At 35.9% G+C, this 12,407-nt stretch overlaps 1 pseudogene; it reads left to right on the top strand.

Annotated features, from left to right (window-relative positions):
- Window positions 1-512: 512 nt before the first annotated feature.
- Window positions 513-666, top strand: LOC145244128 (U2 spliceosomal RNA; annotated as a pseudogene).
- Window positions 667-12,407: the final 11,741 nt, after the last annotated feature.

Here is a 12,407-nt window from a genome sequence, read left to right on the forward strand (position 1 = left end):
TTAAGTTTAAACGGGGTATTTTGTCTGACATTTCAATCACGTTCGTCATGTGACGTAAGCAACAGAACTTAATTACCTCCCCTTTTATCCTATCTATTTTAGTAAACGTAATATGATTTCGCCTCTTTTTACAAATTTATTTTTAGTTGCGTGCAAGTGACTTTATAAGTCGGTCCGTCGGTCTGTCCGTAACACTTTTGTGATTGACCTGTTTGGTTAAGATCAAAGGTCTGTTGTTAATAGATGCTGTTCTTAGCTTTTTAAGCTTTTCTTGGCCTTTTTGCTAATATCAAAGTGTAGTATCTATTCCGGCAGATACTGCAGGCAAATACCATATGTGGGGGCAACTCCACATATAAGACCTTGGTCAATGTAGGGGCAACCCTTCATACCAATTGTCACTATCCAGCTCCCCTACTCCCTGGGGGGTTGGTCCCCATTTCCCCTTCACTCCTCACATTAAAAATCAGCCTTGTGTCTAATTTGCTTGGTGGGGGAGCAAATAAATACCCCCCTTTTCTTGGCCTTTTGGCCAAGATCAAAGTGTAGTATCTGTTCCGACAGATACTGCAAGCTATGACTAGCAAAGACCAGATGTGGGGGCAACCCCACATGCCTGACCTTTAACCAGCTCCCATTTCCCACCTCTCGGGAGCTGGTCCCCTATTTCCCTTCCCCCTCCCTTCACTCCTCACATTAAAAATTGGCCTTGTGCCTAATTTGCTCGGTGGGGGAGCAAATAAATACCATCTGTTCCGACAGATACTGCACTTAAGATAATTTGTACCAGTCAATGGAGGGGAAACCCTCTATACTGGGACAATTATTATTTTTGGTAACCAGAGTGCCCCCTTTTTGCCTACTTTTAGGGGAGTTGGTTTTTACCTCACATTAAAAACGGCCTTGTGCCTAATTTGCTCAGTGGGGGAGCAAATAAACACCATCTGTTCTTACTATAATTTGTACTTTTGTGATATAAGGTGGGGGGATCACTTTTCTGTATTAATTCAACCCTTATCCTCTAGTGGCTTTTGGGCCTTAATAAGTGGCGATGCCTATGTAAAAAAAACCCAAAAACATAACGATATTAAATAATATCTATCTTAAAGTCTATATGTAACGAAACCACTGACACTTATGCAAACGACTAAGCTGTCTAGAGGAATAGACAGGAAATAAACGGAGAGGAAAACCACACACGGCAGAGGTAAATACTTGAGCATGTGTCGACACAGCAGAGTTTTATTTATTTTTTTTGCAATTACGTGGCGGCACTACAGGAACTTTTAAATAAGATACAAGACTCATTTATCCTCCTCAAGATGTTAGGACGACCTATAGTGTGAAACGAATTGCAGACTTAACAGCTGGCTATAGCTACAGCAGAAGAAACTTAATTGACCCCGAAGGGAAAAGAAGGAATGCGACTATATTCTCGTTCGTCAAGAAATACGTGTCAGGCGGCTTAGTATTGAAATGACCGGTAATAAGTGCCTTATTTCAACTGGGAAAAAAAATATTTTCTTCGCGAGCCTTTCATACATAACGTCGGATTAACCATACATATATGGAAGAGTTCAAACCTGAACATTCCAAGAATTATATTACTTTTTCAAGCAAAATTTTTCCCTAAAAACTAAAAATCTATGTATACAGATATTTCTCTGTCATATTTAATTCAAATTTCTTTCGTTTAGTCGCTCTAATTTCCTCGCCATTCACTTAGCTTGGCAATGAATATTGTTTTTGCCCACCCCGTCATTCTATCCTTTACCCAAATTTGGCCGCCATCTTGGTGTCTTTTCACTACAACAAACGCCGATCATTGTTTAACCTTTTAGACATACTAACAAAGATCTATAGCTAATCTAAGAATAAACCCTCAATAGAGAAGAAAGTCGATACTTGAGTTACGTATTCGTAAACTCTTAAAGATCAATAGTTCCAATGAGTTACTGAGTCAGTGCTACTGTCGGAGGGGGGGGGAGACAGTATCGGATATGTAAGTAGTATTGTGAGATGGGGTGGGGGGAATATCGACTACAAGTGTACATGTCCGTTTCACCGATACAAATCTAATTGATTGAATTTTGTGTTGGTAACACAAACTGCATCTGCGCTAATAGACGAAGTGGCTTCACGATTTTTTTAATTACGAAAACCTAGTTACAAAAATAGTATTACTGTTATGTTAAAAAACGTTGCTCTTACCTTATATATATATATATATATATATATATATATATATATGGCATGTATATATATATATATTTATACATTACTACCTAGTTCTATCTATGTATTGAGCACTGTTGAAGTAAATACTAAAATTTTAAGCATAAAATTATACTTTCGTATATTAATTAATGTGATTAACCGAAGTAGTCACACACACACACACACACACACATATATATATATACACTTTGTCTCAGATTTATATTCTAAAGTATGAAAATTAACTCACAAAACAAAGGTAAAGTGTAGTATCTGTTCAATAAGCTGTCTAAAGATAGTTTATTCCTAACCTAAAATAAACTAAACATTGAAGTTATTGTTTTTCCTTGCCATTTGCAAAACTCAATCATCTTCTCCAAAGTCAGAATCAAAAACGACAAATACCATGAATAAATGTTTGCAGGTACAAATAGCTTGAAACGGAAAGAATTCTTACCAAAGTTACTGGATTTGGCATTAAATAATCCGAAAAAAGTTCGATATGCCGTAAAACAAACCAAACCAAACAACGTTTGCTCTGATGCAACACTTTGTTATTTATATAATCGGTAACTGAAGTTTAGTTCTAGGCAATTTTTATTTGGTATCAATTCAAAGTGTCTCTCTCCGGAGGACCGGACCTTTTTCGCAGCAAGAGCCCGACCCTGTGTCCAAATTTACTCCCATAAGGAAGCAATTCATTTTTTTGTCTTATTTTTTCACCCCAAACAAGACAGTGCATCAAGTCGTAAGGGTCTACTATTTGGGACAAGATTTGCAAGGATACTATGTAGGGAGTTGGACAGCGAGGTGTTTTTTATATGACACTTGAAGTTCTGTATGTCAACACAGTCAAGGAAGCAGGGTCCGCGAAAGAATTCCAAAGTCTAGCAGGTCGAATAAAGAAGCTATTTAAATAGAATGTTTTACGACATCTGGAGATATCTACAGTGCCTGGTTTATCGGGGGTATTTACGTCGGGTATCAGGCCGTTGTGTTCGTCCAAGCAATTAACATTAGAGTACTTGAAAAAAAAAAAGCACTGGGATTCCACATTTCGGCGGGGCTTATTAAGTTGACAGCTATTTTTAAAAAGCTATTTAGGATCGAGAGACTAGTGACAGACGAACCAGTCCAAATCCGACAATACTCTAGGTATATCCGAATACTAGCTTTATGGAGAGATAGGTACAAGGAATCTAGCACGCTACCGAGGAGTTAAAATAACTATAGAACTGATTTAAAACGCAATCTCCCATTTGAAAGTTCAAATATTTCAGATTTGCACTGAAGATTGTATTCACTACAGACAGATTGATAACGATTTCCTGATTTTCCATTCCCTCTTAAGCTCCCTTTAGCATAAGTTTTTTACTTTTAGTCATCTTCTAGAATTACAATCATGTAATAGATTTTGATTAATAATAGAATAAGGATTCTCGACACAAGGTTTTGTTTCGTTATATTGTGATACTAATCAGGTACATACACATAAAACCGATAGAAAAACTGATCTTTTCGTGAGAGAGAGGAGATAATTAATTTTACTTATATTGAGGCTGGTATTCTTTCAATATATACATCTATATACAGATAATTTACTTAAAACTTTGTTACATATTTCAAAGACTGACGGTAGTTTCAGCTGCGTGGATTACTCTTTTACCATTTAAAAGGCCGTTAAAAATCCATTAAAATCATAGCGCTTGACGAAATAAAAACAAATAGAAGAATGGAGCTCATAGATTAATGACATTTTAAGGTAATTTTAAAGGGTAAAGGCCAATCTACATCAAGAAAACCAAGATACGTCTCTGAAATATGTAAAATAAAGGTTTAAATGAGAAAAATTTATCTCATATTTGCGATCGAGCACTTCATTGATTTTTGTTCAGTATAACTTGACGCCATACATGATGATGATTGCAACGTCTTGTCAGACGAGTGCCACTCCCTCAGACATTTAAAATTCATGAGCCGAAATGCCCGAGAGAGTATCTATACAAAGATTATGTTACAGAGTCTTAGCTTTGTACGACAGTTAAGTCTCTCTCTCGGTTCAAAATGTTGAGATCCAGCAACAAGCAAGAGCAAGATAGCCAGCAACAAATTTAACTGCAGACCAGCTTAATGCGAGTACTGGTCTTCCGCTTTATGGTTTTTTAAATCAGAGATTTGCTTCTCCTAGAAAGGTTGCCTTCACCACGGCTTACGGGAGCCCTCTCCACCCCAATACACATATACACACACACAAATATACACGGTGCTAGTTGGCCGTTGACCCAGAAAAAGTATTCATTCGCCGTTTGGAAGGTCTTGTTTTTAATCCTTCAGGGAGACTAGCCGCCCTCCTCACCAAACAAGTCTGGTGGGGGAACCAGTTTAGTCGCCGGTGACCCGACCCGACACCGTACATACATACATACATACATACATACATACATACATACATAAGATCAGATTTCCCGGCGTTGGCCGGTCGTAAAATACGCTTAGTTGTTCTATTTCGAAATATTATTTCAAGTTGATTAATTTATTTTAAATCAAATTTATATTCAATCTCTTCTTTACAATTATATAAATGCAACTTTGTCTGTGTGTGAGAGTTCGTTTATTATAGACTCCGAAACGACTGAACAGATTTTATTTAAATTTTAGAGAACTTTAGTGTTTAAGTCTGGGAGTGAACTTAGCTAAGTTTTGTCTCAGAATACCCTGATAATTACCGATAAAAGAAACCGTTATTTTAATGTATCTATCATCGGTAAACACATTTTTCCATATCGTTGCTTAGCAAAAATAATAGAACATGAAAAGTGAAAATTCGTGAAAATTCTATCGTGGATAAGTTGATAGCGTGTGGCATTTTTTTTTCATGTGTGTCCTGTAGGTTCAAACTCCGCACGTACATTTCTTAATGTTTTTTTTTCTTTAACGGCAAAAAAGTTTATATCAAATAAGTTTATAAAAGAAATAGTAGATTCTCTAGAGTGCAATGTAGAATGCTATGTGTTTTGGACTAAATTACTGTATGGAAAAATAGTTCCGTCGTGGAAATTTAGCAATAAAGACATGCACAAAAAACATTATTTCTTGAACTAATTTAAATAATAAAAAAAAACACCTACTTTCGTTAACGTTATCATAGCCCAGTCGGTTAAATAGCAGCGTTGTTATCTTAAGATAGCACGTTTGAGCCGAGATGTCACATGTTTTTTTTTTCGATTTTTAAATTTTAAATATTGAAACCAGGTTATTTATGCCATTTGTTCGTTCATTTTTCCATCACGTTAGCTGTTTTTTTTTTTTTCAATTGGTTTTGTATTTCCGATATTTTAAGTTTTAATATCGTTCGCTTATTCTTTATTTTCCATTATGTTTCGATTAACTTCCCCCAGCCTATACCTCATCGCACCTCGGCAACGCCGGGTACCCCAGCTAGTATACTTATAAAGAAGAGTAAGAGCAGCGAATAGATTTCTGCTATATACGAAGGTTACTTGAAGCGTAAACAACTATAAAAAAAGCACGTGACAAGAATTCATTATACGATAATTACATCCATCATTGTTATCGTTTTCATTATATAATAACAGAGCAGCCAACGCTGACACCAAGTAGTAATAATGGAATACAACAAAAAAAAAAAAAAAAAAAGAAAAAAAAAAGGAACGCTAACAGCATTGTTGCGGTCATTGTTAGTCTGATAACGCTGTTATTATCGCTAGAGACTGCGATGTTGCTCTAATTATAATGATAGAATAACCGAAGAATAAAAGATTTTGAAACTTCCTCGTGAATCTATAGAGTGATACTCACCATCCAGTTCCCCCTTTATACTAGAATACAATATTCATATTTCGAATCAGCTATCGTAGGTGATTTATTTCCGTTTTAACGAATTACCTCCCTTCCTGTTATCCACAAGGATAATTATTCATACATATCTTTACTGAAAAAAGACAGCACGAAGCTGTATTATAGATCTCTTAATCTATTAGTTCCATTTTTCCATGGAGACTACTAGTCCGGTTAGACCGAGACTGTGTTGGTTGGTTGGTTGTTTTTGTTTTACGGCGTATCAACCCTTTCCGGGTTATTTAATGCCGAATCCAAAGATTTTGAAGGACATTTTTTTTAATAGAATATATTTGTTGTTTTCCCGTTGGTTTCTATTTAATCCATAGTTGGAACCCTAACAGGTACAACCACTCCGGGTCAGAGTGGACCTGGGAGCATGTAATTAAAGGGTGGCTCCACACTCCCCAAAGTCCACAAGCTGGGGCCTCACCACTGGATATAGTTTAAGGTCATATCCAGGACCCCCATTGAGGGACTTTTACCCTCTACAGGGGGACAGTCGGCGTATTCTAATGCCCCACCGACTGTATATAGACCGTTGTTATGAGGTGCACCGAACTACGTATTGTGGGATCCGTTCGATGTACAGTCATGGTTGTATAGGCATTAGTATGCAATGCGAAAAGGAGCACAAATTTTCCAAATTCAACCGTTAACTTGTCATTTATAAACAGTTTCAAAAGTCTCATATTATATTAAAAGATAACTATTGATATACATCCCAGTAACTGTCGAGAGGTCTTCTTGTTTCCAGTTAGTTTTCATTTCCTATTTTTACAAACTATTTTTTTAATGAGAGCAACGAAAGTTAAATTTAATCGAAAAAGAATTATCTAAAATACAGAATTTTGTTAAGGCAATAGTGTTTCAACTACAAAGCACTCTCACATATATATATATATATATTTGAAAGAGTGTAGCCATCAACAATTGTAGGGTGTTCTGTCTCGCAACGTTGATTGTTTTTCAGAGAAATGACATTTCTCTGAAAAACAATCTGTGTTGCCAAAGATAAAATGTTTTCCAAAAAAGACATTACCTAGAAAACCTTTATATAAAAATCTCTGAAGAGAGCTGAACAAGGCTTGAAACGCGTTATAAAAATATTTTAAAATATTAAAAAATGATAAAAGTCTGAAAAACCTACAATTGTTGATGGCTACACTTTTTTTTAAATATACATTTTTGTCTGTCGTTAGAACTACACAACCATCACTTTATAAATACCCCCACACACACATATGAACTCAATTTTTTGTGTGTGCTGATATTCATATTAAAAAAAAAATACTGGTATTTTCTTGCTTCCTCCCAAAAGCAACATGTAACACAAAGTCGTTTTATATGTGGGGGAAAACCATCTCCCCAGGAAAAGGGAGGAAAAGAGGTACGCTGACGGTAGCCAAAAATAATAATCATCTTAGTGTAGAGGGTTTCCTCTCCACTGACCAAGGACAAATTAACTTGAGTGTAGCATCAGAACAGATACGACATTTTAATCCCGGACGGAAATCCAAGGACTTTTTTCTATTTATTGGGAAAGAAAATACAGCTTTATTATACATGGGTCGTGGAATTGCATTCCTTTGCAAAAGATCTAGCTAATTTGCATATTCTTTTAAACATGTATTTTAATCAATTCCCTAGGATTGTTTTTCTGTTTTCTTATGGGATGATCATCTTTAGTTTACTATTACATGTAATTACATTCATGCACATGTTCTTCACGATTCATACTTGCGTAATATATTTTTTTAAAAAAGATTTAACTACCAAACTCCTGTCAATATTTGGGTTACAGACATGAAACTTTATATTTAGGGAATTCGAATCCATGCGAAACTTTATATTTGGGTATTATTTGGGGAAAATTGGTGTAAAGGCGTGAAAAAAATTTGTCAGGTGAAGGTCGAAGAACGACATTACGAATATGCGTTCATACTGTAATAGCTATTGGTTCATGTTTTAATTTTTTGCCTTCCAGCAAACATATCTTCATAGCTCAGGCAGGAACGTCAAAAGAAGAAAAGTTAATCGTAAGATAAACATTTTGGTTTCGATTCTTGGTGGTGACGCACGAGTCATTCTTTTTTAAACGTTAAATCAGTACTATGTATTGGGTTCAATTTAATATAAAATAAATATGGAATCTGCATTAATCAAAATATCATCTTTAAGCCTATTCTAGGACTGGGCAATGCCGGGCGCCTGCTAGCATGTATATATATATATATATATATATATATATATATATATATATATATATATATATATATATATATATAGTGTGTGTGTGATAGACAGGGTCTAAATGAGCAAACTCTCAGTAAAATATATTTAAAGGTACTGTGTTTTGAGTATTGCAGTTATAAATTCAATAGATGTAATTACCTAGAGCTATATAAATAGAAAGGGTGACGTGAGTGTATATATATATATATATATATATATATATATATATATATATATATGTGTGTGTGTGTGTGTGTGTTATCGAAGGACATTGGACATATTTATGGTTAGTCATCGATACCTTCAATTTCATAAACAGCGTAGAGTTTAACTCACAGGTTAAAATATACCAAAAATGATCAGTTTATCATCCGGTGTAAGAATTATGACAGCAGTTGATGAACCGACCACATTTTGGATCTTTTGCTTTGCATGTGGAGCTTCAAGCATTTCCGTGAAACCGGAGGTATCGATAGATGAGCATACATGTGTATAGTGTCAATTGAAAACTTATACATGATTTCTTTTACAAGTAATTGATTTCTCTTGTTTGTTTTTCATAATGATACAATATATATATATATATATATATATATATATATATATATATATATATATATTTAAAGTGATGGTTGTGTAGTTCCAACATTAGACTATCTATCGGTTCCACTCTGTATCGAAAACACTAGGCTAATCTACTTTAAATTTTGTAAAGACCTTTATTATAAGTGGAAGCTAGATTATTATGGTATCCGTTCGATACAAACCTCGGGATTAGTTACAATACCACATTTACTCTGAAGGTTTTCCTTGAAACTATTAACTACTTTTCCTGGCATTGTCTCTAGTCGCTTTGGACGTCGCGCTGCCACTAGACTCAAGCAATGCGAGTTCAAGATGTATTGTTGATCGAGTACCCTCTTGCCTCACAAAAAACTCTCAAGGCAAGCACCTTTATATAGGTTATACATTGTTTCTCGAAACTGAATAAAATTATATATATTTGTCCAAATAACTAAGCTCAGTTTGTTTACACAATGTCAAAACATTGTTAATTCACTGCCCGCATAGCAACAGCCGTATAGCGCAACGGTTAGAATATCCGACTGTCATTTGGGCGATCGTGTTTCGATCCTGGCTTGAGATAGCTGCTTGTTTAGCCGCACTGATGAGCTGTGAAACAGCGAAACAATACTGTATATGGCTCTATATATGTTTATACAGAGATACTATGTAAGTATATTTCTTGTTATTTATTCATAAAATATTGTAAATTGAATGATAGGCAGGAGACTAATAAATCAATATTAAAAGACGTCTTTATTAATTATCGCATTTCTTTTACAAATTTATCCTTTCCTCCAGTTATCCGTCTAAAATCCTCCATTTTATAATCTTATGAATAAGAAAGTAGATTCTTCTCCACTGAAAAGAATGCTTAACTCTCCTCCGTTGAAATGACAAAAGTCGACGTCGACACCTTCAATCCTTACATGTTCCGGGATCTCTCGCAGAAACATTTGTTCTATCCTAGTTTAATTTCAGTCACCAAACTGTCATGGCGCTGGAACGTGACGCACTATAGTGTCGAATGGTTTGTAACTTTTGGACGCACGACAAATTATCTTCATAATTAGTTAATAATTAATTTATTGGCCGCCTTTTCTGCGGCGAACCACCGACCTTTGACTCATTTTCCAAATATTCCAACCTATTGATCGCCGCGGGCATTATTGCCTTAGAGAGTGATCAGTATTTAGCAGCGCCAAGGTTAAGACCATTGGACATATTTGTGGCTGGACAGGAGTAGAGAGATGCTAGGCAGTTTTCTTTGAATACAAATTGGATGAGTTATTCAGGAACGCTATCAAACTGGACAATGTACGCCGAGCATCAACTAAACGCGGAAGCTTGATTAAATCCATTTGCAACAAGTACACATTCATCTGCAGCTTCAAGAAGGCAAAGTTTAGGACACATACAATTTAAATTCTATTTATGATATTCTTTTTTGTAAGCATGCATAAGCTATATTTTGATAGATTTTCTTTTTTTTTAATTCAATATTCACCCCAAACAAGGCACAGTGCCACTTTGAAGTAGGGGGCTACTATCGGGGACAATTTGCGGAGGCATTAAGAAGGGAGATGAGTAGAAAGGTGTTTGTTCACATTACACTTGAACTTCTGCGTATCAGTACAGTTGGGAAAGCAGAATATCAGAAGGGAGTTCCAAAGACTTGCAGTTCTAGGGAAGAAACTATTGGAGTAAAAGACTTTCTTACGCCTAGGGATATCTACTGTAAAGGGGTAGGACTTAGTTGCTTGTCGGGTTTGTCGGGGGTAGTCACGTCGAGGAGGTAAAGTGCTTGCAGTTCGTCAGACCATTCACCATTAAAGTATTTGTAGAAAAGGCAGAGAGATGCAACATTTCGTCGATGAGAGAGAGGCTGAAGCTTAGATGACAGTTCAGGACCTATCAGGTTGGTGACTCTCTTTTGAACCCTGCCCAGGAGTGAGAGACAAGCAGCAGATGCACCAGCTCAAATGTGACAACAGTACTCTAGACATGGACGAATGGTGGTCTTATAGAGGTACAGGATAATTTCAGGCGTAAGCAATTTTCTAGCACGGTAGAGAGAGCGCGCCTACCTTCTTTGTAGCAGCCTTGGCAATGCTTTCAATGTAGATATTCCAGTTCATGTTCCCTGTAAACGTTAGGCCGAGGAGTTTAAAAGAAGTACTTTCAGGAAATGTGTTCTTGGCCATTGCTATATGTGGTAGAGAAGGTTTCTTGTAGTTATTGAAGGAAACAAGCTTAGTCTTGGCAGCATTGAATGTGACCATTCATTGGTGTCCCCATTCCACTACAGACTATTTTCTTGTTGTATAAACGAATTTTTCTAGGCAGAATGATCGATATATATATATGCTCTTTTTGTAAACAAATTGAGCTTAGATATTTGGACGATGTCAAAATATTATTAATTCATTGCCCGCATAGCAGCAGCAGAGTAGCGGAACAGTTAGAAACTGACTTATTTGGGCGGTCGTGTTTCGATCCTAGCTTGAGATAGTTGCTTGTCTAACCGCATTGTTGAGCTGTGAAACAGCGAAACAGTACTGTATGTGGATGGCTATATATATATATATATATATATATATATATATATATTATCCAGTAAAAACACTTTGCGTAGGGATATACTTTTGCTGATCTATTTTAAAATTTACTCGCTTATAAGCCAAAGAAGTGGGGCTTAAGATATCAACCTAAGTAGTAGTGTGACACTCCCGTCCAACTCATCGACGCCATCGTACTCTAAAATCAAATCATTTCGTAACCTTGTTTTGACAGCGAATAAGGGACGTGAAAGAAAGCTGATAAGAATGTTGGGATAGGACTGTGTAATTAATTCATCTTTTTACAATAGATATCTTTTCTACACATTTTGTATGGTTACATCTGACCTCATGTGCGAATCATAAAACGACTTTTGAAATCATTCCTCTTAGCCGAAAAAGAAAAAAAAAACATCGCTGGAATAAAAGATGAACACATCGAGGATTCTGTCTCGTTATATTCACCCTCTCAAAATTTTACCAAGGGACATGTCCTAGAATAAACTCCCTGTAAGTTAGTCATAAAGATGAAGGCTCGGTACGTACGCTATCAATGCTCGATAGCAACCAAAATATGGCTGCAACTATTTAAAACATGTCCTTTCAGGCCAAAGGCGTAGCAGTCGGGCTTTCCGTGCCTTTTTGACATCCTCACAGAGAAGTTGACTAAAAGTTTGTTTTCCTTATTTAAAGCGCCAGTAGGGCAGGTAGAGATAGGTTGGCAGGCATTTGCCTGCTAATTGAGGAAATATTTACTGATTACAAATTGATCTGTCATTTTACAATAAAGTCTCAAGGTTTACCTACCTATAGGGGAACTTTGCAGGGTTGGATTAGTTTCGTTTAAAATATTTACTAATTATTTTTGTACTATTACCTTACGAAACTTACTATAGTTTTGTACATCTACAATTAATTGCAACCATAATGTGACAAGATATATCAAGACATTACAAAATAAAAAATAAAAACATG

This window comes from Euprymna scolopes, chromosome 22, assembly GCF_053919585.1.
Source record: "Euprymna scolopes isolate OS-2025 chromosome 22, ASM5391958v1, whole genome shotgun sequence".
NCBI lineage: Eukaryota > Metazoa > Mollusca > Cephalopoda > Sepiida > Sepiolidae > Euprymna > Euprymna scolopes.